Here is a 26,452-nt window from a genome sequence, read left to right as displayed (position 1 = left end):
GGGGGTGGGCATAATTCTCCCATATACCACCTCAGGCTCTGGAGAGGTTTGGGGAGAACTCAGTTCCTATACAGCATGGTCCCATGAAGTTCCAAGTCCAAAGTCCCTATTGGCTCAAGTTCCTCCACCCTGGTTTCTTAGGGCTTCCCCACTATGCCAACAGTAACATCCAGCCTAGAATCTTGCCTCCAAGGTCACCATAGCCTGGTACAGGGACTATACTGCCTCTACTTAGAACTGAAAAGGACAAATAAAACAGACCAAAGGAGATAACCTTTCCCCCCACCCAAGTTCATGGTGTCCATGCTGTGATTGAATGTGATCTTCACCTCTGGGATGCTGCTGGAAAGAGAATGACACTGTCTCAGTCTGGTAGTTTCAAAGACACTGGGTAGCTGATGGATAGAGGATGCTCCCACCCATATGGTAGGGGAAATCAGGAGTCTTTTCCCTGAAATAGGTCCTGCTGTCTCCAAGTTACATTTGTATTTATTCTCTTTACAATTTACTTTCATTTATATATTTTTGTAATCATACAGAGGCAGCTAGGTGGCACAGTGGATAGAGCGCTGGGCCTGGAGTCAGGAAGATCTGAGTTCAAATTTGACCACAGACACTTATTAGCTGTGTGGCCCTGGGCAAGGCATTTATTTAATCTGTCTGCTTCTATTTCTTCGACTATAAAAGGAGGGTAATAACAGCACCTCCCTTGCAGGGCTGTGTCAGGGATCAAATAAGATAATATTTGTAAAGCACTTAGCACAGTTCCTGGACATAATAGGTACTATGCAAATGCTTATTCCCTTCCTTTCCCTGAATACAGATCTATATGTACCTGTTGGCTTCCCCATTTAAATGCAAACTTTGAAATAGAGTTGGGCTTTTTTTTTTAAAGCAATTGGGGTTGGGTGACTTGCCCAGAGTCACACAGCTAGTAAGTGTCAAGTGTTTGGTCTGAGTCTGAATTTGAACTCAGGTCGTCCTGACTTCAGGTCCGGTACTCTATCCACTGCATCACCTAGCTGCCTGCATTCATTGTATATGTGTCCCTACCACCTAATACCTTGTCCATGGTAGACAATTAGTAAATAGTTGTTGATTGAGGCAATGGTATAGTTAGTGGCATGCTGAACTTGAAGGTCTGGAATACCAGAATTCGAATCCTGTCTCAGGAACTTACCAGTCGTGTAACCTTGGGCAAGTCATTGAACTTCCCACAGCCTCAGTTTCCTCATTTGTAAAATGAGGGGATTGGGCTCAGTGGATTCCAAGATCCCTTCCAGCTCAAAAACTTACTTCTATAATTCTTGGTTCCCAGATACTTTAGGTCTGTGATTAGCTAAATGGGATAGTGGGCATTGGAAAATTCATCTTTCTTATCTCTGCTCAAGGCCTGTTAACCTGAGGATGCAGAAATGTGTTATCTATAGTCCCAAGAACCAAGGGGCCATAAAGATTCCTCTATTTGTGCCAAGATGGGCATATCTGAAGTCATAATTTTTGAAGACAGGGAAAGATCTCAGTGGTTTAGGAAGGTAAAGCAAAATAATAGGGAGTAATAAACTGTATAGGAACACAGAGGAATAAACAACCAGTAGAGATTCAAGAAGCCTAATGGGGTTTTCTTTATCTTTCTTTTACTTAATCTTGAAGTTACTTGACCACTGTCAAGAGAATGTCCTTGAGGACTTTCTTAAGTACACCATAAAAAGCATAGGCTTCTTATTGTAGATCAAGGGCTTTCCTTGGGAGCCTGTGGATGAATATAGGTCTCCGAGAATAGTTTTCTATAAGGGAGAAAAGCCTTTTTAATTGTAAAAAAAAGAATCCTAAAATTAAGAGCGAGAGGGTTTCATTTCCACACAGTTATGTATAAATGTGCTTATGTCTTCTAGCAAGCAATGTTAGTTCATTTGTATTCACAAAGGAAAGAGAGCACTTGCAATTAGCAGGTACTCTAAATAATAAACATCCTTTTATACTTTATAGCAAGGTTCTTAATGAGGGGTCCACAGACCCCAGGGCTCGTGGACAGATTTCACCGGGGCCCATAAACTCGGATGGGGAAAAATTTTACATCTTTATTGTCACTAACCTCTAACTGAAATTGAGCATTTCCTTCAATTATGAATGCAGGCAACAAACCATTATTCCCAGAAGCAGTCTAAAGGCTTCCCCCATGACTGCCAAAAAGTCCATGACACAAAAATAGATAAAGTAGCCCTGCTTTGGAGGAAGGGTTAGAACAACTACAAAGCAGATGGTATTGAATGCATTGTAGCAGTCACAACCCACCTGGCTCTAATACAACGCTCTTGCCATGACTTGTGACCGGCACAGATGAGACAGAGGTCAGCAAACCACAATATTTAATTCATTGAGAACATAATCAACTTTGCTTTTGGTAATGGCCGAGTTCCACATTTGGTTATTTTAAAGCTGTCAGGGAATTCTGAAGAGAGTTTTAGGAGACTGATGGGAAAGGGGATAGGAGACATGCTAAGTGATGCTAAGAGATGCTAGGATAAGACTCTATTATGGTGAAGGGCATCCTCAACCTCCCAGTCCCTGAATGTCTCGCTATTTCTCATCCCCTCCCGCCCCCACATCCAATCTATTGCCAAAGTCTGTCAATTTCCTCTCTGCAATGTCTTTGGAATTAGCTCCCCTTCTCTCTTCTGACATTGCCACCACTCTGGGGCAGAACTTCGTCCCTTTGTGCCTGGACTACTGCTTGATGGTGGGCCTGCCTGCCTCAGGTCTCTTCCCACTCCAATCCATCCTTCATACAGCCACTAAAGTGGTTTCCCTAAAGCACAGTCCCTATTACATCACCTCCCTATTCATTTAACTACAGTGCCTCTCTATCACCTCCAGTATCAAATACAAAATACCCTGCTCGGTGCTCCAAGCACTTCATCACCTAACCCCCTCCTACCTTCCCAGCGACACTGGTTAGCTTGCTGTTCCATGAATGAGACACGCCATCTCTCAACTAAGGGCATTTTCTCTGGCTATCCCTTATGCCTGGAATGTTCTCTCTTCTTCATCTCTGCCTGCTGGCTTCCCTGGTTTCCTCCCCTTTAAGTCCTAATTAAAATCCTATCTTTTACAAAAAGGCTTTCCTAATCGCTCTTAATTCTAGTACCTTCTCTTGGTTAATTATTTTCTATTTATCCTACATATAGTTTGTATATATTTGTTTGGTTTTGGTCTCGGCCATTAGATTGAGAACTCCTTGAGGTCAGGGACTGTCTTTTGCCTATTTTTGTATTCCCAGCACTTAGGCACTATGAGCCTGGCACATAGTAGGTGCTTAATAAATGTTTATTGATTGGTTGATTGATTGACTTAAGGAGAACAAGGTACAGAATGGGAAGTGCTGAGGTGGTCACAAGAAAATTGTTCCTTTTTCTTATTCTGCCCAATATATATACAAAAAAAGTCTTCAGGAACTGTTTTTCTCCCTTTTATCTTCTGCCTCCAGTATCAAGTAACAGAGAAATAGACCCAGAATAAGGACAATTCTAACTGATTGTGACAAAGGAATGTGGCTACTGGGCAAATAAGTCACATGATTTTACAAGCCTAAAGCAGAGGAAGCATGCATAATGAAAAAAGAACTGACCTCAGAGTCAAGAAGACCTGGGTTCAAGACCTAACTCTGACACAGATTGGCTGTGTGATCCTGGACAAGTCACTTAACTTCTTAGTGTCCCTAGAAAACTCTTCAAGGCTTCAAGTCACAGAAAATTGCAAACTACTTGTGTGTTATGACTACTGGAGGCTTTCTACCTTCATGTAATATAGGGAGAAAAAGGTGATCATCACTATTCCATGTAACACAATGAGGGTGGATCCTCATGAAATTCAGAGTTTAATTTCATCACTCACACACACACACATACAAACACAAATCAGCAAAATTAGAATGTTTATCCAACCTGTCTAGCAGTAGAGCATAGTACCAAAACACTGCCCCCCACCCCCACCCCCCAAAACTTCTTATAACTCATAGCTTAGAAGAAAGAGTTTCTTCATGCTATCCACATCCAAAGAAAGAACTATGGAGTTTGAATGCAGACCAAAGCATACTATTTGCTATTTTTTTCTTCTGTTGTGTTTTGTTTCCTCTTTCTGGTGGTTCCTCCTGTTGGTTCTAATTCTTACTTACAGCATCATTAATGTGAAAATATGTTTAATAGGAATGTATATGTATAGCCTTTATCAGTTTGCTCGCCATCTTGGGGAGGGAGGGGGAGAAAAATTTAAAACTCAAAAGCTTATGGAAGTAATTGCTGATAATTCAAAATAAATTAATTTCTAAAAAGAGAGAGTTTCTTCACCAGAGTTCACTTTACCAACAAAATTATAAGTCTGGACCAAAAAAAAATAGTAGGGGGAGGGAAGTATGGGAGGACCCTGGGGAAACTACAAGGTTGCCGACTATGGACATAGTCAATGCAACTAAATCCCATTAATATTAAGTTATGTTTGGCTCAGGGTCTCTTCTATCATCTTCTGTGGTCAAGATGTAGGTAATGAATCCCATGATGCAAACAGTCAGAGAGATCAGTATTGATGGGTGACATTGATTGTCTCCCTCAGGCTTCTCCCAGTGACTGAATCTATCAAGAGGGAAATCAGACCCTAACTGATATGTGCAGAGTTGTGACCTGGGCTCATGGAAACCTCTTCCATCCTATGGTCTCTCTGTCAATGAGAATGAGCAGCATTGAAACAGACAGGAATGACATTCTGGCCAACAAAGAAGCCTGTGGTCATAGGGTCCACTGATGGATAAGTATCAGTCAGAGGCTGATTGAAGAGTGTAACTGGGACACTGAGACTATCAACGCTAATCCTCCATAGAAAGAATGTGACTGTGGTTAGCTGCTTGGGGAAAATGGGGATCTGGATTGGAATTTGTGATTCTAGAAGGAAACAGCAGGAAGGATATGAGGGACTGGACAAAGGGATGAGCCCATCAAGAATGTCTCCTTGTTTGCTATAGTTTCATCTTTACTATCACACGATATCTGGTCCAGGATGGGGCTTGTGTCGAGGTGAGCAGCTGTGATCAAAACATGCATCAAGCTGGGGCAGCTCTGACAGGAGAAGGACTGAGTGTGAGTGTCATCATGGAGAAGGTGAATGACTGCAGTAGACTCGTAGCTGAAGTGAGCGGTCACACTTGGCTCTGGCTCCCCTAGGTTCAGTATAAGTTTTAAAATGCAAAAGAATCATTTGCATATAATATTTCATAAATCTGGGAGATCAGAGAAGAGGAATACAGAAGAAAAATTTAGATAATGTAGAAATAAAAGATATTAATAGAATGTATTTTTTAAATATTTCATATATCTATCACAAATTCAGCTTGTACCACCACTCTGGAATTCCAGAGAACTCTCCAAATATAATTCAACTCATTTTCCCATAAAGATTTTTATCTCTGTCCCAGTTCCATATGACCCAAAAGGAAAACCTACTCACATTATAGATTACATATATTTATTGTGAGAAACAGAAAGATGATAAAGCACAAAATTAAGCCCCCCAGACACTGCTTGATACTTTTTTAAGGGATCATCCATCTGCAAGCCTAGGAGCATTAATAGCCAAGTTCACACATTTGCTCTTTCCAAATAAATCAGGAGTAACGCCATCTGGATTCCTCCCAAAGGAACTGATGCTCCCATAACCTGGAGACAAAGGAGAACTGCCATCTTCCTCTTATCAATGCTATAGCCATAAGAAGGCAGAGAGAGACATCCTCTTCATGGATGGCAGCCCCATTCTATTGTGCCTATAACTCGTGATTCCAGGATGTTTGTCAAATTGACTTTGGAGCCCTTTGGGATCACATAACTCTGGACATGGGCACCCTATTCTGCTTTTCCTCTAGCCATACTCAGAGATCTCTAGCTCATTCTCCCACCATTCTTGGTGGTTATAGTTGTGACCCTCATAAATATGAGAGAGGGAGATAGGGAGTCAACTCTCACTCAACTCTCACCAAAGTGATCCCATCTCACTACATGTTATATGGCAGTAAGATCTGCCTATCTTTCAGCAGCCTCATATAGTTCTTGCCACAAGCATTTCTCTGGCAGTCCTGACTGTATGGTCCATCCCTTTTTCCAAATGCCCCATTAAATACGTTTTGCGTGATTGCACATGTATAACCCGTATCAAATTACTTACCATCTCAAGTCGGGGATGAGAAGAGAGAGGGAGGAAGGGAGGGGATTTGAAACTCAAAATTTTAAAAAATGAATGCTAAAAATTGTTTTTATTAATTATTAATTGGGAAAAAATAAAATACTATTGAAAAAAATAATAAAGCATTCCATTATAGGCTGGCTACACTTTATAACATCCCACCATTGTTCTAGCCCTGGATACTGTCTTTCTGAGCTTTTGCAGACCTAAGAAAAATCACAGAAATGCAAAAAAAGTCAATCCTCATAGCAAGGGTTACAATTATGATATATTCAAGTTGTTTTATCACAAAATACACGTCCATATCACATTGCAAACAGAATTTTCTGGCATTCAAAATATAAGCGTTTACGAAAAGTTTTAAAGGTTGTGTGTGGAAGTGATTATATACTCAAAAAGAAAAGCAAGCTGTACACAGTAGAGATTCATGATTTCATATACCACCTTTTTGGTTCTATGGTACATATGGAAAGGCTGTTTGTTGCTGTTTGTTAATATGAATTTTTAAAAGACAGAAAAATGAAAAATAAATAAAAACAAAAATATGCATTTGTAAAAGGTATCATTAAAAGATGTCACTCATTTTGCACTGCCTGCATTTTGTATCCTAGACAGCTGCCTGCTTTCCCTAACTGTAGGCCCAGCTCTGCTCATGACTGAGGCTATTGCCAAGGGTTTATTTTTAAACATCAGTCTGAAGGGGTAGATGGAGAAGCCAGGAGACTGATCCAGATAAAGAGTTCTAGGCATGTGAGACCAGAAGAATGTATCTTTCCAGAAAGGAGAGAGAGCTTGGAATAGACATAGTAAGGAGACAGGCTTTGCCTTGTTAGGTGGAAATAAGAGAAATTATACTACTGGAATTAGGGTGACCAGCATAGGCTATGGCTGTATATTGAGGCTCAGATTCCATCCATATTTTCCCCAGAATACATGTCAGTGGAGACAACATTTCACCTCCCAGAACTTAACAAGAAAGAAATAAATGGGTCGCCTGATGTTTAAGCCAATAGAATTCTAAGTCTGCTCCAGGTATTATTAAATACCAATGAAAATAAAATTAATAATAATAGTTCTCATTTGTTTGGAGCTTTGAGGGGTGTTTGGGAAGCATAAGAAAGGAATTCTCCTTAATGGACAACAGATCCCGGGGATCATAACCAAGAGAGCCTTTGCCCGTCACTGACCTCTGTCCCCTGACTTCCATTCAGTCCATGCAGCTCTGTAGATGTGTTGACTTCCTGACTTTTGATACTGAGTTTCATACCATAGTGGAAAGCATTCTGGGACCAGGTGAAACCTGAATAGTTAAATTTAATACTGGAATCACCCATCATTATGGCCCTCCCCTCTACTTCTATTCCCATACACAGATGATATTCCAGCTTCTTCTCAACAATCCTCCATACTTACTGACTCTTGTGGCTGGTTACATATACCTTTCTTAATACCAGGAGGAAATTGCCTGCTGGTCTAGCCTTTTCTTAACCTTTTTCTACATTAACAAACTTCTTCACAGCCCTGGGACCAGGCCTTTTAGAGACACATCAAGAGTCTTGGGAAGTTTATTCCTATCTCCTGGCTTGGAGTTTCTCTGATATTACAGATCAGTCAGTTACTGGAATGTGTTTTCTCTCCCCCAAAGTCCTCAGTACCACCTCAATCTGACCAGCCAGGAATCCACCCTTACTTAAGTCTTTACAAGAGAAATCTCACTCTTTCTCTAACCAATCTAACTTCTCAGTTCCAGAAAGGATGTTATCCTCAGACCCTACTATCCTAGCCCTATCCAAGAGCTGTAAGGTACATATCTTGCTGGTCTCTCTACCTTCCCTATCCCCCCTCCCCATCTTGAGCAGAGTGGCTAAGGAGCCCTTTAACCTAAGTTAAAGGAACTAAGAATTCCCCAATTGATAAATGGTCAAAAGATATGAAGGAAGTTTTCAGATGAAGAAATCAAAACAATTTATAGTCATATAAAAAATGCTCTAAATCACTAATGATTAGAGAAATGCAAATTAAAATCTACCAAAATGTACATGCTGATAAACTATTCTGAAAACCAGAAGACCAGGAAATAAGCCCTTTCTTCATCATCCAGATAATATTTCCCCTAGTCTAATAGCATGGAATATGCCCTTCTCACTATGCATCCACTATGTACTCATCCAATTCTTGTTGTAATGAGCTCACCTCAACTCTTATTTGTACAAAAATATTCACAGCATGATTATGTATCTTATTTATCTTTCTTATAATAGAAAAACTGGAAACAAAATAGGCATCCAATTATTGGGGAACTGCTTAACAAAATTGCAGTATGTGAATGTAATGCAATATTATTGTCCCATAAGAAATTATGAATAAGAAAAGGACAAATAAGTACAGAAAGACATATGAAGTGTTTGGAATAAACAACACTAAAACACTCAAATGGATCTATAATCTCATTGATTTTGAAATTCTCTCCAGTAATCAAATTGCAACTTATTCATGCCTGCCCATCTTGTGCCACTCTTAATAGCTAACATTTATATAGTGCTTTAAGATTTTCAGGAACTTCACAAATATCTCATTTTTATCTTCACAATAACCCTGGGAGGTAGGCACTATTATTACCTCCATTTTACAGATGAGGATACTGAGGCAGATAGAGGTGAAATGACTTGCCTAAGGTTATACAGCTAGTAAATTTTTGAGACAGGATTCAAACTCAGGTCTTCTTAACTCCAAGTCTAGCTCTCTCTACAGTGTACCACCTACTTCCCTCCAGGTGGCACAGTGCATATCTTGTTCATATCTTCCACTGTATTCTGCATAATAGGTCTCCCCAATCTGATGGAGACCCTTCTTGCCTTTTCCTGACATTGCATAGGTATCAATGGAGTAATCTAGCCATCTACTTGTCATCCATCACCCTCACCATAGGACCAACCCATCTCCTCCTTGGTGGCTTCTTTTCTCTCTATTCTCTGAAGTTCTTCAGTGATTATATATTATATAGCCTACTTACTCCCACCATACGTAAGCATTTCCATTGTCCTTCCATTGTTCTCCCTGTGACATTCATTTTTAGTCCTCCAGAGGCAGTTTGTGTGCCACGTATCACTGCTATAAAGCAATACCAGTAGAATGTTGGGATTTAAAAGATGAGCCTTTGCTTTTATGGGCTTGGGATCATTAAAGAAGCTCTGCAATTTCCCAGATGATACAACCCACTCTTCTCCCCTTATTCATCTCTGGGTCTGACTCATTGTCCATTTGTACAGCTTGTCTCAAAATACAAATGTTGATGAGCAAATGCTGTAGACTATCTATCTAAATGTGCATCGTAGGTACAAGAGATATTCTTCATCGATTTGATCTTTCCTGCGTGAATGGTCAAACCAGACTGCTTTGAATGACTGCAAATCTCTTCCAAGAGGCTCTGCAATGCCATCAGTACAATTCCCTCAGCAAAAAAGAACATCTTGAGGACTTCACCATCCACAGGGATTCCCTAATCAACTTTGACTCTTTGCTGGATCTTCTCAATCACAGTGACTGGTATCTTTGGCAAGCCTGCAGCCAGCCCCCTGTTTAATGCTTCACCTGATGTTTGTAATCAGAAGTTCCTTGAACAAAGTTTTTTTTCTCTTATTTTATCTTTCAAGGAGGCTTAAATGGTTTTGTTGTAAAGATAAAAGGCCATTTAGTGAAAAATATTTTATAAGGTGGCATTTTGCTCTATAGAACCAAACGCCTTTCCATAATCAACAAACAATAAGCACAATGAGATCTTATGTTCTCCACATCTTTAAGTCAACTGTGAAATGGCAAATATATGGTCCACTGTTGAATATCACTTTCAAAGGCCCCCTTTTTTCCCTACTAACATATTCCTCTAAAATGTCTTTAATTCAATAAAGATTTTGTAGATATGGTAGAAAAGGCATATAGGTTGATAGTGTTTGAGGTTCTCTCAAATGTCTTTTTTTTTTCTGCTAAAAGGTCCAAGACTTTTTCCATTACTTTGGTATCCTCCCCTTCTTCTGATACCTTTTATATCAATCCCTCAATGCTCTCATAATTATGTTGCCTCCAGCCCAGATCTCCTTTGGCCATACTTGGTTTAAGCTATTCACTTTTCCAACTTTATTTTTTAAGCTCTATTTCTACTGCAATGCCAGGGTTGTGATGCTAAGATCTAAGTGTGGTGATTCCATTGTCCTTGATAGAGAAAATTGTTATAATAAATTTGGTAAGTCTTTTCCATGTTTCTTTTGTTTGTTCTCCTTCCATTGTTGCCCTTAAATTGCCCTTGGGATGTCTCCAAGCTTTTTTGAAGCTGGCTTTCCCTTCCAATGATTCTCTCTGCTTCCTGAGATGATATTGTTCATAATCACCCTTGGTCCTTCTTTGATGCCAAATCCAACGCTCTTTCTCTGTATCATGCTACCTCCCTGTGTCTCAGTTTCTTCATGCATAACATGAGAGTGTTAAGCTAGTCGGCTTCTTGGGCTCCTACCATCTCCAGATCTACGATCCTTTGCCTTTCTCCCCTCTGCTTATGAATGTTAACTTATCTGAGGAATCTACAAAACCTTGATGCTGCTTCTTATCCTAATGGGGTGGGACCCATTAACAATTAACCATTAGCTCCTACATGCACTCTGTCTCTGCCTCTACTCCTCTGTCTACTTCAAACTTATTTAGTGCATTTCTCCATCTCACTTTGTTTCAGGATAACTGAACCACTTACCTGTTTACATAAACCAAACCAAACCCCTGAGAGTATAAGGACAAAAATGCGGCAGAATTAACACTTTCTTACAGCTGTCAACTACTCTCAATCCATCCAAATAATTCCTTTCAAGGAGCTGCCCCTACTTTCAATTTGAAGACATTTTCAAAAGAAAGACTCACATTAGCCACTAGTTTACAAATGAGTTTTAGGAAAGATTATTTTCCCCTTCATGCTTCCCAGCCTTGCCATTTGGTCTCTGGGCCACATGGTGTAAGATCCTTGGCCACATGTGCTATTCCATATGTTTTCTCCCAAAATAAGTGTGGATTAAATAGTAACCTTTAGAAACTAGGTTGGATATGATCAAATGTCAGTATGGATTTTTGAGAAGGCTAGATTTCTAAGAGATGATACAATGCCAGGGAAGAATTCTGAGCTGAATTAGAAATTTAAAAATGCCTTTAAAATATGTATGTATGGATGTCCATGTGTTCTCAATAATCTTTTTTTGGGTAATAATACTGCCCATGATTTTCTTTTCCTTTCTTTTTGTATCTCCCTCTGTTTGAGTTATATTATGTGTGTGTGTGTGTGTGCGCGCGCATTATATGTGTATGTATACATATACACACATATGCATACATACACACACATATATATGTAAAATCCCTGAGTGCCTTTGAAAATAATGTTTCCTCTACTCTAGCTGTGGCTGGAGAATTTGGCTAGGCCATTTGCCAAACCCGAAGTGTCATTTCCATCTCCTTACACAGCCCAAATGCATTAGTTGCATGGTCATCAATGGTGAGAGCAAACACATGTAGAAGCACCTTCAGATCTGTACCATTCTATGCCTATTTGTTGTCCAGCTTCCAGCTTCCATAAATTCTCTTGAGAAAATATGATTTAGCTGAATCTCATGATGATGTTTTTATTGCCTTATTTTCCCCTCTAGTGTTTCACTATTTAATGATGTCATTATAATGCTTATAATCTTCTAACAGATTCATCTGTAAGGTTTTACAAATAAGTTTGTACTCTTTAACTAGTGTTGCTGTGGGATGCCGTGTTCCTCTACTTGACAAGAATATCTAGTGTTTTCTGGATGAGGTAGCAGTCGTGGAAAAACCCTTTAGCTCAAAATTTCAGGGCATGAGTCAATAAAAATCTTTATTGATATTACAACCCTTGATGGGGAAAGACCATTTGACTGATAACATTTCATCTGTCAGCCATGGAGGCTCTAATTATAAGCCATTTCTTAGCAGCACATATATTAGAGGATGAAAAGAAAAGCAAAAAATAGTTAGTCCATACTACAATCTGTTTCAGTTGGCCTTGGAAACAGGACAGGGAAGTTAATTATTTTAAAGAAGAGAGAAGAGAGGCTTACTAATCTGCTAATCTGTCAATGGTTAAAGGGTAAGGAAAAGAGAAACTTTACTTTTCCTTTGTAGTTGGCCTTATAGGCCTCTTGGATGGAGGAAAAACCTAAACACACTGAAATACAGGCTAGTTTAAAGGTAAAATCACTCACATCAAGAGAGGGGAAGATTCAGGATTCCTCTCTCTTTTCCTCCAAGTGAGTTTGGGGCTTTTCTTGTCTCCTCATTCTGACAACTACTTCACATCAGTTAAACATGTTAAAGAAATATTGGTATACAAACTCAGTGTCTACTTTTATTCATCTGCAACTTTTCAGAGACAAATCTTATTTAAATAGATTTTTGTTAGTTATTATTTTTGCATATAGTGTTTTCCATTAACTTTTATCCATTTAAGAAAACAGTATTGATTTTGACATTTGCTTTAAATAGTTGATGTTCCAACTACATGCTAATAGCTAATTCAAAAATGACTCCTGGGGCAGCTAGGTGATGCAGTGGATAGCACAACAGCCTTGGAGTCAGGAGGACCTGAGTTCAAATCCGGCCTCAGACACTTGACACTTATTAGCTATGCGACACTGGGCAAGTCACTTACTCCCATTGCCTAGGCAAAAAGAAAAAGAAAAGAAAAGAAATGACTCCCACATAACTATCCAGCTATTTGCTGTCTGGACTACTGCAATAGCTGGCTGATTGGTCTTTCTAACTTAAGTCTCTCCCTACTCCAAGCTATCTTCAGCTCAGCTGTCAGATTGATCTTCCTAAAATGCAGGTCTAAATCATATCATACACCCCACCTCCCATTCAATAAATTCCAGTGGCTCCAGGATCAAAATATAAAGCCTTCTGTTTGGTGTTCAAAGTCCTTCATAAGCTGTCCCCTTTCTACCTTTCCAATCTTTCTACTCTTTATATCCCCTTACATACTCTGAAACCCAATGACACCGGCCACTGGCAGGAAACAGCAGCTCCTTGCTCAGATGCTCCATCTCCTGACTACATTTTCACTGGCTGTCCCCCACGTCTGGAACTCTCTCCCTCTTCATCTGTCCCTCCTACTTTCCCTGGCTTCCTTCAAATCCCAGCTAAAGTTTTACCTTCTGCAAGAAGTCTTTCCCAGTCCTCCTTAATCTTAATGTCTACCCTCTGAGATTTACCCTGCATATATCTTGTATATTCTTGTACATATGCTGTTTGTACATAGTGTTTGCATGTTGTCTCCTCCATTAGACTTGAGAGCAGGGAGTATTTATTTTTTGCCTTTATTTATATGCCCAGGAGATGGTACAGTGCCTGGCACATAGTAGTTGCTTAATAAATGCTAGCTGGCTGACAGTGTTTTAAGGTATTATTAAATGTTTGCGATGATATATGTTGCTATCCATGTGCGTTTTGACTCTGTCCTTGAAGAAAACCTTGAAGACATATAAGCCCAAGATTTATTGGATTTCTTTCATTTCTTAAATCACATTTTCCTACATATTTTTATCATTTTCATGTGCCCACATTTGCAGTGAAGTCATTAAGTATCAAGGTATATACTGATTTAATTTGGAGGGCCTTTTGAAGTTCTATAGAATTTCCCTACTTTCATCATCTGCATCTGATGTTGGAATATCTTTCCTGGGGCATATGACCAACAACATAGAGGATTAGACATTTTCTATGATCCTCATGACTTCTCAAGCCTCTCCAAAATAGGAATTTGCACTGGAGATACAGCACTAGAGATAAAGCAATTTCAGCTGTTTCCATGGTGCATGACATCAAAAACCCAAATGAGGCAAAAAAAAAAGGAACTAAAAACAGAGAAGGCTAATAATGCCTAAACCTAAATACACTCACTAAGCATGCCCTCCCCCATGTCCCACCATGTACAGGCAGCAGGGCTATACAAGCTGATAATCAGCTTGCAACAAGTCTGAACTCTACCCCTAACCCCTACAATGTCTCAGAAATCTGAAGGCAAAAGCTTGCTCAGGCTGAGATAGCACTAAGTCAACACTGTGCCACAATAGAACTGAGTCAAAAAAACTGGGGGAGAAAGGGAACTGGGACAAGACACATGTGTGAGTGTATGGAACTCCACCAAGCCTGAGGTAAAGAGCCAAGCATCCATCTGGATCCAGTTTTGTACCCCAGAAGTGACTTGATACAAAAACAAGGCTGATGGACTATGAATTGCCCAGTATGGGAGGAGGCTGAGACAGCTTTGAGATCCAGCCTCCAGGGAAACTGCTATCAAATGTGAGTAGAGTCAGAAAGTGAGCAATGGGGGAAAATAAAGTAAAAAGACCAAAATTACCAGAGATGTCAAGAAGAAGAAAACTCAGTTAATGACCTTGAGCATAAACGGATAAATCAACAGGAAAGATATTACAGAAAGAAATATGGCTTACAAATCAAGTAAAAGATTCCAAGCATCTATGAATGAGTATTTCTTTTTATATTTAAAAAAATATTTATAACTCTCTTTATTTTGTTATTTATTTTTATTTATTATTTATTTTTTGCAAATTCTCTTTTACCCATTGAGAAGGCAAGAAAAACCAATTATACATGTGAAATCATGCAAAGCAAATTTATAAATAAATATTTCAAGACAAAGGAAAATAAATCAACACCTGATGAGGCAGAGGATTCTGTGGATTCCCAAGAGAATATGGAACTATAGCAGGCTGTTCCTGAGCAGCTTGAAATAAAACTCAAATCGTGAAAACAGAATTTATGGCTTGCACAGTAGAAATGCTTAGCAGAGTAGAAAAACTTAAATCCACATGGCAAGTCTCACCAAAGAAACAAAAGAGAGGACAATTAGTACTAGAAATACATGCAAGTGAAGGACAATAAACAAAAAAGCAATACCATTAAAAGAAAGCAGACTTCTATACAAGCAAAGCATTGATTTTGGAGATAAGTTGTATGGAGACAACTTAAGGATTGTAGGTCTCCCCAGAAGAATGTGACAAGTGAAAGAACATGAATACCATAATGTGAGAAATAGAGAGCTAGACCGGGAGTAAGGAAGAAAGACCTGGCCTCAGTAGCTATGCGGCCCTGGGTAAGTTACTTAACCTGTTTTCTTCAGTTTCTTCAAGTGTAAAATGGGGATAATAACAGTACTTATCTTCAAGGATTGTTGTGAGGATCAAATGAGATAACATTTGTAAAATGCTTAATACACTATCTGGCACATAGTAGGCAATAAAGGCTTATTTTCATCTTTCCTTCCTATTCAAAGAATCCATAGATCATCTCCAGAAAAAAAAAACCCACAATACTTCAAACTCCAAGACATGTAATAGTTAAATTTAAGAGTTCTACTGACAAACAACAAATTTCCAAGCAACAGAGGGAAAGAGCTTTAAATATGAAGGAAAGGAAATTGGAGTAACACAAGATTATTCTACACTCACCGTAATTCACAGGAGGGAATGGAATAATGTGCTTCACAGAGCAAAGGAGTTCAAGCTGTAAACTAAGGTGACATACCCTGCAAATCTAAGCCTAATTATTAATGAAAAGAGAGGTTCAAAACACTTCTAGAAAGGAAATCAGCCTTGAAGAAGTTATTTGATTCTCACACATACAAGATAACAGAAATACAAGAATAGTAACCAAATACAATAACCAAAGGTAACAACAATCAAATAACAACAGAGAGAATATTAAGAGATTTCTTTTTAAATGAACATAAGGGTGTGAAAGCAGAAGTTAAATAGAAATGAGGGTGGAGAAATAGGTCTGAACCATCATGGACTAATCTCATAACATCTCATCTTCAGGTGAAAAAATATTTTTATGAGACTAAATTACGGAATAGGAGGAGACATAAAAGGGAGGTGAGGAAGAAAATAGAGGGGAATGTGTGATATATCTTAATCAAGTCAAAGGCTAATAATACCAGCAAAATAACTCCTATAGTTCAGGAAGAAGAGAGCCTAAAGGAGAATGGGAGAGAAGGCAAAGGGAAAGATTGAAAAGTGGAAAAGAAAGAGATAAATCTGGTATTGGAAGTGGGTACCATTGATAAATGCTCCCATTGGAGAAGAGAAATATTTTATAAAGGAAGGCTGGAACCTTAGAATGGGTATAATTTACAGGGATTTGGTGCTTAGAGAGACCCACTGCTTCAAGAGAAGAGGAATCAAAACATCCTTTGTTTTGATACCCATGAGGATATCCAGAGGACCAATGATACCCAGAAGAGTGGGAGGGCATGGATCCAGGTAGGACACAAAGGGGGAAAAAATTACCATGGTGTGAGTACAGGTAAAAAAAATATAAACCATATAATCGCAAATATAGGAAAATTCTTGTCATGGGGCAATTTCCTCTCTATCAACTACAACAATTTGTATTTCTAAGAGTAAGGCACAGCAAAATAGAAGGGTTGAGGGGCAAGATCTATAAGGTAATAACATAGAAAGTGTTTAGAAGAAGAAACCCAAAATAAGTATCTTAGAAGCTCTGATTCTATGAGAAATACAGAGACTAAAGAAGGCCTAAATAAGTATAAAGGCCATGAATAAAAAATAATAATAATAAAACTCAAAAATAGACAAAAAGGGAAGATAAATAATAAAAGAGAATGAGGAAAAGAAATCCTTTTTAGGAAAAGTTACAGAAAATTAAATTTAAAAAACTAAGAAGCAAGTCAAGAGGGAGGAGGAGAAAGGAGAATTTTATTTTAATATTTAATTAAGAAGGGAAAAGGAGGAGAAGAAATAAATAATTAGATAGAATCAAGAAAGAAAAAAGAAACTAATAAGCAAAACTCCAAAACTAGGAAACAAGTAACAAATAAGAGAGAGAGCCTTTAGGGAGAGGGGAAGAAATTCACTGGGAACATGTTGCCTTAAAATAGGTTAATCTAAAATAACTGAAGAGACATAGCACAGTGTTTATAGGGGGGGGAAGGGGGAATCCTCGTTTTTAAAAAATTAACTATGGGGCAGCTAAGTGACACAGTGGATAGAGCTCCGGCCTTGGAGTCAGGAGGACCTAAGTTCAAATTCGACCTCAGACACTTGATAATCACTAGCTGTGTGACGGTGGGCAAGTCATTTAACCTCGATTACCTCACCAAAAAAAAAAAAAGCAAATAAATAAAAATTAACTAAAGAGACATGGTATGGTGAATACAGAAGAAAAAGGGAAGAAATCCTAATTTTAAAAAAGACATAGTATGCTGTTTACAGAGGAAGAGGAGGGAAAAATCTGAATTTTTAAAAAGCAACAACTAAAGAAAAGGTGTTTATAGTGGAAAGGAAAGGGGAAATCCTCATTTAAAAAAAAAAAAGAGACAAATTGAGGAAAATATAACCTAAATCTCTGAACTTCAAATGTGAGTGGATTAAATAATCCAATAAGATGATAAAACTGACAGATTTTTAAAAAAAAACTCTACATTAAATATCGGAGTATAACCTGAAATTAGTTTCCAATGATTGTTGTTTACACTCCTCATGGGCACTCTAAGGCAGAATGAACAAGAGTTATGTGAAATTATCTGAATCAGGCCTGAAGCTCACCAATCTGCCAGAGGTCAGACATACTGAAAGAGAGCTGAGAACAAAGAGAGAGAAGAAACAAAAGATGAGAGAGCAAACTCAGAGTTCTAATAAAGGAGAGTTTGCTTATCCATTCAGTCAACCCAAAGAATTCCTCAGCCCCAAAGATGGTAGCTGAAGAAAGACCGAGGGGGAAACCACAGGAATCCAGTAGTTGGGGGAACCTCGAGGCCCTGGGAGACAAAAGCAACTGGTGACGGTGGCGGAATCATTCCTGAATAGTTTACCCTAAAGGGAAGGAGAGTTTGTTGGATAGTATTTTCTGGCTACAAGAACAATCATGTGGTTATATAGTTGGAGGCAAAGGATAGGATTACAATGTGGAGGAGTAAACCTGGATCTTACTCCTACCACTGAGTCATTCTAATGGTTCTGGTTAATTAGGAAAGAGATTATTTTTCTGGGCACAACAAATACATAGGTATTCCTGAGGAGCAGCAATCATGGGATGATGATTGGGTCCTTGTGGGGAAATTGAACTCACTGGAGAAAGAAGAGTTATCCTCAACTGCTTAGGGACTCCTCTGAGTCTTCGTTTTTTTCTTTTAACGTTTTTTTTCTGTCTGGTAAAATAACAACTATCTTCTATCCAGTATATATCGTTAGCCTTAATGCTTGTACAAGAACTGAAGGCTCTTTTACCCACATCTGTAAGGAGAGAGACATAAGTTATATTCTGATGCCCCCAGAGGAAAATGGAAGGGGGCAAAGTGGGTCAAATTCTGTAGTTCTAGGGGAACCCTGGGTGAGGACAGAAACTAGAGAATGCCCAGTAACTAAACCTGGTGTGTTCAAATCTAAAGCTGGGGTTCTGGGACACAGGTTATAATAGAATAGAAGGATCTTTCTGTAATGATTTTTAAAAGTATGTATTTCAAACTGCGTGACAGGCAGGGCCAAAGCCAAGACTTTTGCCTCTTACCCCAAAAAGAATTTGGGTCTCATTTGTGTACCGACTGACTCTCTTTGAACTCTCTGGAAGTTGCCTGAAGCTATAGTTCTATCAACTGGCCTTTCTTTATCACCTATGCCCAATCTCCCAATTCTTTGTTATCCTAATTGAGTCTAGCCCTCTATGGCCTAATACCAGGCCAGATGGCCCCTGGTTACTTCCCATCCTAGATCTTATCCAGACCCCATTCAACTTCCCAGTCACTCCCATCAAGATTCTCCCAGGACCCTCCCCCAGTCACCCCACCTTATTAGCCACTCCCATCAAGACATTCCTTTTCCCAGCACCTCCTCTAGTTACCCCAAACTACTTGGCCCACTCCTAGATCCTTCCTATAGTCTTTCTGTATATAAGATCCATCCTGGCAGCCATTTAGGGGCTGAGATTTCCTGATGCCCACTCATCCTTATGAGTATCACAAATGTTCAGATTCCCTAAGAGTCTGACCAATATAGGGTACCTTTAATAAACCTTGTTTTTGACTAAAAGAAGGCTTGGATGGAACTCATTCGGGCAGGACCCATGTGTTGTGATTTGGGGTCCCAACACCCCTAAACATCTAAGACTCAACATGTGGACTAATATTATTGCAGTATATGGTATAAGGCCTATGTCCAAACACATTTAATTAGTTATATTATTAATTTAATTAATTAATGCAATAGGCTTATTTTAAATAGAAATATCTTAGTGTTCACTAGAAATAATTCCATGAAAAACAGGCATTAAATAGAAATGTCCACTCTTCCTGCTCTTACTAAACATAGTTTTAGAAATGTTAGCAATAACAGTAAGGCATGCAAAAAAATAAAAGAATTAATCACTGTCAATGAAAAAAATTAAAACACTCTTATTTGCAAGTGGCATGATTGTACACTTAGAAAATTAACCTATAAAAATTGAGATAATAACATTTTATTTTTTTTAAATAGGAAAACAAGATACAGTCACAAAAGTCATCTGCATTTCCAGTACTGAAAATGTTGACAGCTATAAGAATGAGAAATGAGAAAATGTTAAATATTTCTAGACATTTAATTAATTTGCTTTAATAGCTACAATAAATCTAAACAAAGACAACTTCAAAATGATTCTGACAGAATTCAAGAAAGAACTAAGCAAATGGAGAAATATCCCTTATTCGTGGCTAGATTAAACAAATAGCAACAATGGCAATACTTGCCAAACTAACTTACAGATTTAATGCAAAGCAATCAAAATACCAAAAGATTATTTCATAGAATTAGGTAGTCACGATGAAACTCACATGGAAAAATAAATGAATAAGAATATCAAGAATTACGGAAAAGGAAACCAACCAACAGGGACTGCAGGTATCAAAAGGTATGATAAAGCAACAATCATAAAAAATTAATCTACCCCAAAACAGCATATTAGAGGGGCCAAAAACAGAACCCAATGATATTAAAATATTGTTGTGTGATAAACCCACACTTTAAAAAAGTTCTGGGGAGCAGAATCACCATTCAATAAAAACTGCTGGTGAAAAATGGGTTTGGACATAGGCCTTATGTCATATACCATAATAAGCTTTGAGTCAACCATCTAAATATTTATTTGTTTATCATTTTAAAAGTTGGGAGCAAGGTCTGAATAAAATACTTATCTCAACTATGGAGAGGAGAAACATTTTTGTCAAACGAACAAATAGAAGAAATAATTGGAGAAAGCTGCCAAAGGATATGAGCAATCAGTCTTCAAAAGAAGAAATGCAAACTAACAACTATATAAAAATGTTCCAACTTACAATTAATAAAATAAATTAAAGCAACTCTGATGTTTCACCTTACATCCCCTCAAAGTGGCAAAAGTGACCAAAAATAGAAATTATCAATATTAGAAGGTTGATAGAAAGAAAAACACACACAATGTTAGTGGATCTATGAATTGGTCCAACAACTCTGGAAAACAATTTGGAATTATTCAAGAAAAGTCACTCATCTGTACATGCTATTTAATCCAGCAGTATCACTAGTGGGCATATACCTCCAAAGAAGTTGAAGACAGAAAGGTTCCATATATGCAAAAATACTCATAGCAGCAATTTGTGTGGTAGTAAAAAACAAAAACAAAAACAAAAACAAAAACAAAAAACTGGAAACAAAGTTGGTGCCCATCAATTGAGGAATTGCTGAACTAATTTGTGGCATATGCATATAATGGATTACATTCCTACTATACTGTGAGAAATGACAAATATAAGAAATTCAGAGAGTAGTACAAACTTGTAGGAACTGAATCAGAGCAAAGTAAGCAGAATGAGGTGAACAAGATATATGACAACCACAATAATGAAAACAAAAGCAACACTAAACCAATTAATAAGCCAAAAAAGCCTCCTCGGTGTTAGACAGTACGGAAGGTATTAGGAATATACATACATAAGTAAGATAGTCAACCTCAAGAAGCTTACATTCTTCTGGAGGGAAACACAAAATTCACAGGGAAGTAAATACAGGATATATATGAAATAAATACAAAAGAATTTGGACAGGAGATAGTAACAGTAGAGGGAATCAGAAAGGGCCTAACTGAAGGAAATAGCACCTAAGCTAAGTCTTAGAAGTAATCTAGTTCGGTTTGAATGATCACGTTGGTTCCAGGGGTCAGATGATGAAATTCATCTCCCTCCTCTTGGAAGAGAATTGGGGAGAAACAAATTTGCACACTGGTAAACATGGTTCCTGGGTGTGCTGGATTTATTTGGCCGTTTTGCTTTGTGACAAGTGAGGGTTCTATGGGAGTGGAGTATATTGGGAAATGGAAAAAAAATTAGGCATCAATAAAACAGTAAAAAGGAAATCTTGAGACAAAATCAATGGGCCTGATTATACAAAGAATGGTGAACAACAACAAACCATTATCTCAACTTCTAACAAAAACAGTGATGCAGAAGATTCTGGTCTTCATTCCCATGAGAAATATGGGAAACTTCAGAACAATGGGAGTAATGGGAAATAGCGAGAAAGACCAGGGAAAAAATGGTTGTGGGGCAGCTAAATGGTGCAGTAGATAGAGCACTGGCCCTGGAGTCAGGAGGAACTGAGTTCAAATCCAGCCTCAGACCAGACACTTGACACTTACTAGTTGTGTGACCCTGGGAAAGTCACTTAATTCCAATTGCCTCACCAAAAAAAAAATTGTTGTGACAACAAAAGGTCTCAATATAAGCTACTAATCTTTACTAGCAACTAGGAGACCTAAATCTCACCTCCATAGCCCTTTGGGGGGGGAGGTGGGGGGGATGAGGAAAGGCAAAGAGGTACAGAAAATAGGTTACCTACCTACTGAGCGTCCTATTCAGGAGACCTCGCTTCCCAATTCTTCCAACTCATTGCGAACTATAGCAAGAAGCAGGGCCTGGGGCCAACTACCCCATCCAAGACAGAGTGGAGAGAATAGCTCAGCCCAGTCCCCTCTGCCAAGAACCTAATCCAGCTACCCCATCTAGGTATACAAAGAGAGGACAGACAGATCCCCAGATCAGCCGCCACATGATTTCTGCCTCCATGTCCCAGAGGGAGACTGCTGGTGGAGACAGAGCCGAGAAGCTATTATGATCTAGGCTTACTAGATATCCTTTTCTAGGTCAAGTCCTGAGGTCTCAATGTGGTTACTTGCAGACCCCCACTCACCCTACCCTGAGTCCCAGCTATACCATACCATACCATACCATACCATACCATACCATACCATACCATACCGTACCATACTGAGGGACTAGAAGGACAATAACTCCAGAAATCACAAAGCCAAGTTCAAAATAAGCAAGAAGGGGAACCTTTACCAGCTATTCCTAGCAGAGAAACTGAAGACGTGAGCAGAACCAAAAAAGACAATTAATACAATTGAGGAATGGTATTAGTTAAGGCTAGTCTCTCACTATTCCACAAACCATAAACATATGTCAAATTACATGTAATTGTTTCTTGCTCCTCCAGCTTCAAATGTCATCCCACTCTGGTCTCTGGCCATTGAAAACCTATCCATTCTTCAGGACCCATCCTCAGTACCACTCTGAATCATTCCTCAATAGTCTAGTCCTCATTTGTATCTTTCTGTCTCCCTATTATCTATACTCATATTTTAGCATCTAATCACTCAGTGTTTTATCTGGATAATTACTTGTTTCACACATATCTTTTCTCCACAATTAAATTACTAGCTGCATTCAGCAAGGGCCCCATCACATACTTCTTTGCCATCCCTAAGACATTTAGCACAGAACTCAACAAATCTCAGTAAGTACTTTTTTTAACTGAATCAAATTGAACTAATTAATCCAATCCAATCCAGTCAAATTCTATTAAACACACATTTGATAAGTGTTTACCCTGCACAAGGCACCACAGTAAGTTCTAGGGGAAAAAGAATGAATAAGATATAGTATATACTACTCTTCAGGAGCTTGCAATTAAATGAATATGGTGACCAGATTTTTTCAAGCAAAAATTAATGGATATTTTTTTCTTAAAAGTACACTTTCTTTTATTGAAATTGAGACAGCCCAGGATGCATAGTCATTATCATGTAGTGCAAAGACTAAATTAGGATGTGAGAAGTACATAGCACTTGGGGAAGGAGCTCTAGATTTGGAGACAGAAGATTTGAGTTATAATCCCAGCTTTGCCATTTCAGACCTATGTGAATTTAAGCAACTCATTTAACCTCACCTGGCTTCAATGACCCTAGCTGAAAGAAAAAAAAGAGATCCTACTTGCATCAGAATATTAGTACCAAGAATCAAAATATATAAAATAGATGAAAGGCTGTGTAAAAACTATGAGGTAGTATGCAAATATGAACCATTACTGCTAGTGTTATTATCTGTACAATCTAGACAAATTTGGAAAATTGCAATTCTCTGGAATTGAATTGCATCCCTTTCTGTTACTATCCATTAAAGGCTTGATGCTTTTGGTATGGCACATGTGTTATGGATTTACCACAAAATCAATATACTTATGTATCATGGAAAATGAAACTTTCTGGCATTCACAATATCTGTGTAAAGGGGACAGGGACATCTGGCACAGCATCACGGAAGCAAGACAAAGGTCATTAGCTCTGTCCCATTCCTTCTGCCCAGTGTCTCCTTGACACTTACCAAAGTTTCACATTGGACTGTATGACCCAGGCGCTGGTTGCCAGGGGCATAATAGGAACCAGAAGAAATTCATTCAACTCTAAGCCCCCTAAAGAGACCACCCTTCCCCCATGACTCTGGATTCTCTTACTATCCCAAGTTTTCAGTATGAGGTTTTTGAAGTAATCATAATTATACAAATTGAGCTGGAGCCCCTAGCCAATGTATTCTGTATGTCAAGCAACCCAATACCAATACATTTTACTCTGACTGGATAGCAAAGAAGATAATAAAGGAAAATCATAGGATCATAATGTAGAGCTGGACAAGACCTCCAAAGTCATGTAGGGCAATCCTCTCATTTTGCAGATGAGTAAACTGAGGTCTCAAGGAGGCTAAGCAACTCACTCAAAGTCACACAAGCAGCAAGCCCCAAAGGCAGGATCAAATAGGAGACTCCTGCTCCACCATCCCCCACACACAATTGGGTCCAGTCTCCTACAGATTCCCATGAAATAAATTGGGAGAAGGAACATTCCCAGAAAAATCATACTCTTAGGGTTGTGATGGAGTTCCTCCTTGATTGCAAGTGCTGTCTGCTCTATTTCTATTCTTGCCAATTCTCATTGCCTTCGAAGAAGCCACTCACTGCTCTCTGTTAAACCAATGGCTAAACACATTATGGCGTATGAATATAATGAAGTATTATTGAGCCATAAAAAATAACCAATGTTTACATAGCATTTTAAAGTTCACAAAGGGCTTTAAATATGTCATCTCATTTGCGCCTCAAAACAACCCTTCGAGGCAGCTGCCACTATTTCCCCCATTTTATAAATTGAAGAAATGAGTCTGAGAAAAGTCAAGTGACTTGCCCACAGTTAGTGAATGTCTGAGGCAAGACTTGAAATCAGCTCTTTGGGACTCAGACCCTTAATAGCTGTGTGATCCTTGGCAAGTCACTTAACCCATCTAAGAAGTGTCTAAGGCCATTTTTGAACTGAGGCCTTCCTGATTCCAGGCCCAGCACACTACCCATTATGCCACCTGGTTACCTTAGAACTATCCCTTTGGGATCCAGTGTTCCATGAGATTGACGATCATTCCTTGAGTCATATACTATCAGGCATGTCCCTATCCTATGGTTGTAGCTTCTCTCCAGCATTCCTGACACCACTCAGACATATAACACTCAACTCAATTTTTCAGGTTTAGCTAAAACATCACTATGTTGTCTATAAGAGATTCTCTTGGGAGGTTGTCTCTCTGCTATTGACATTCATTCATTCATTCATTCACTCATTCAATTGCAATGAAAACTGTTATTATTATTACTACTATAATAATACAGTACTATATTATACTATATATGTGTTATATGTTATATATTATATTAAATATTTTTTGTTGTTGTTTGATAGATTAGTTGTACCCAATTCTTCATGATCCCATTTGTTTTTGGTTTTGCTTTTGTTTTTGGCAAAGATACTAGAGTACTTTGCCAATTCCTTCTCCAGCTCATTTTACAGATGAGAAAACTGAGGTAAAGAAGGTTAAGTGACTTGCCCAGGGTCACACAGCTAGTGTCTGAGGCTAGATTTCAACTCAGATCCTCCTGACTCCAGGGTAAACACTCTATCCACCTAGCTGCCCCATATAACATATAATTATCAAATTGGATTAATATAGTTATTATATAACATCATATAATCAATCATATATAATATGTGTATACCATATATAAATATATAGTATATATTATACCATATATGTAACATGTATCATATACTTACATATTATTATGGTAATGATAATTAATATTTATAAAGCACTTTACATAATTATCTCACTGATGCCCAACAACCCTGCTAAACAGAGACTGTATTATTAGCCCCATTATACAGATAAGAAAACTGAGACCCAGAGAATTGAATATAACTTGCTTACAGTCACACAGCTAATGTGTCAGAAGCAGTATTGAAAACTAGGTCTTCTTCAAGTCTGATATTCTATCAAGTGACCTACCCTCCTGTTTTAAAATTAATCTGGCAGCAGTGTATAAATGGATTGGAGTGGGAAATGCCTGGAACCAGGAAGAATAATCAGAAGAGTTCTGCAATAGTCCGGAAAAAGATAACGGGAACCTCCCATAAACAACCACATTAGTAGTGGGTACAGAAAAGAAGGCACGTTGGACAGAGCACTTATCTTTAAAAGCAACAGAGTTGTCAAAACACTGGTTGTCAGGGGTGACAATGAAGGGGGAGCAGTGTCAGTGAAGGGGGAGGATGAAGGGGAAACTGAGGATGTTTTCATTGTTGTCATGAAGGCAGTACCATTCAGAGACAAAAATAAAAGGAAGACAGAGGAAAAAGGGTTGGAAGGTACAAGGTGATGAGTTTGGTTTTAAAAGTGTTGAGTTTGAGATGCTGTTGGGTAGAGAAGTCCACAGGTAGCTGGAAATGTGATCTGGAGTTGGAG

The sequence above is a fragment of the Phascolarctos cinereus genome, unplaced genomic scaffold (assembly GCF_003287225.1).
Source record: "Phascolarctos cinereus isolate Bilbo 61053 unplaced genomic scaffold, phaCin_HiC Scaffold_3;HRSCAF=262, whole genome shotgun sequence".
NCBI lineage: Eukaryota > Metazoa > Chordata > Mammalia > Diprotodontia > Phascolarctidae > Phascolarctos > Phascolarctos cinereus.
This window is presented reverse-complemented; position numbering follows the sequence as displayed.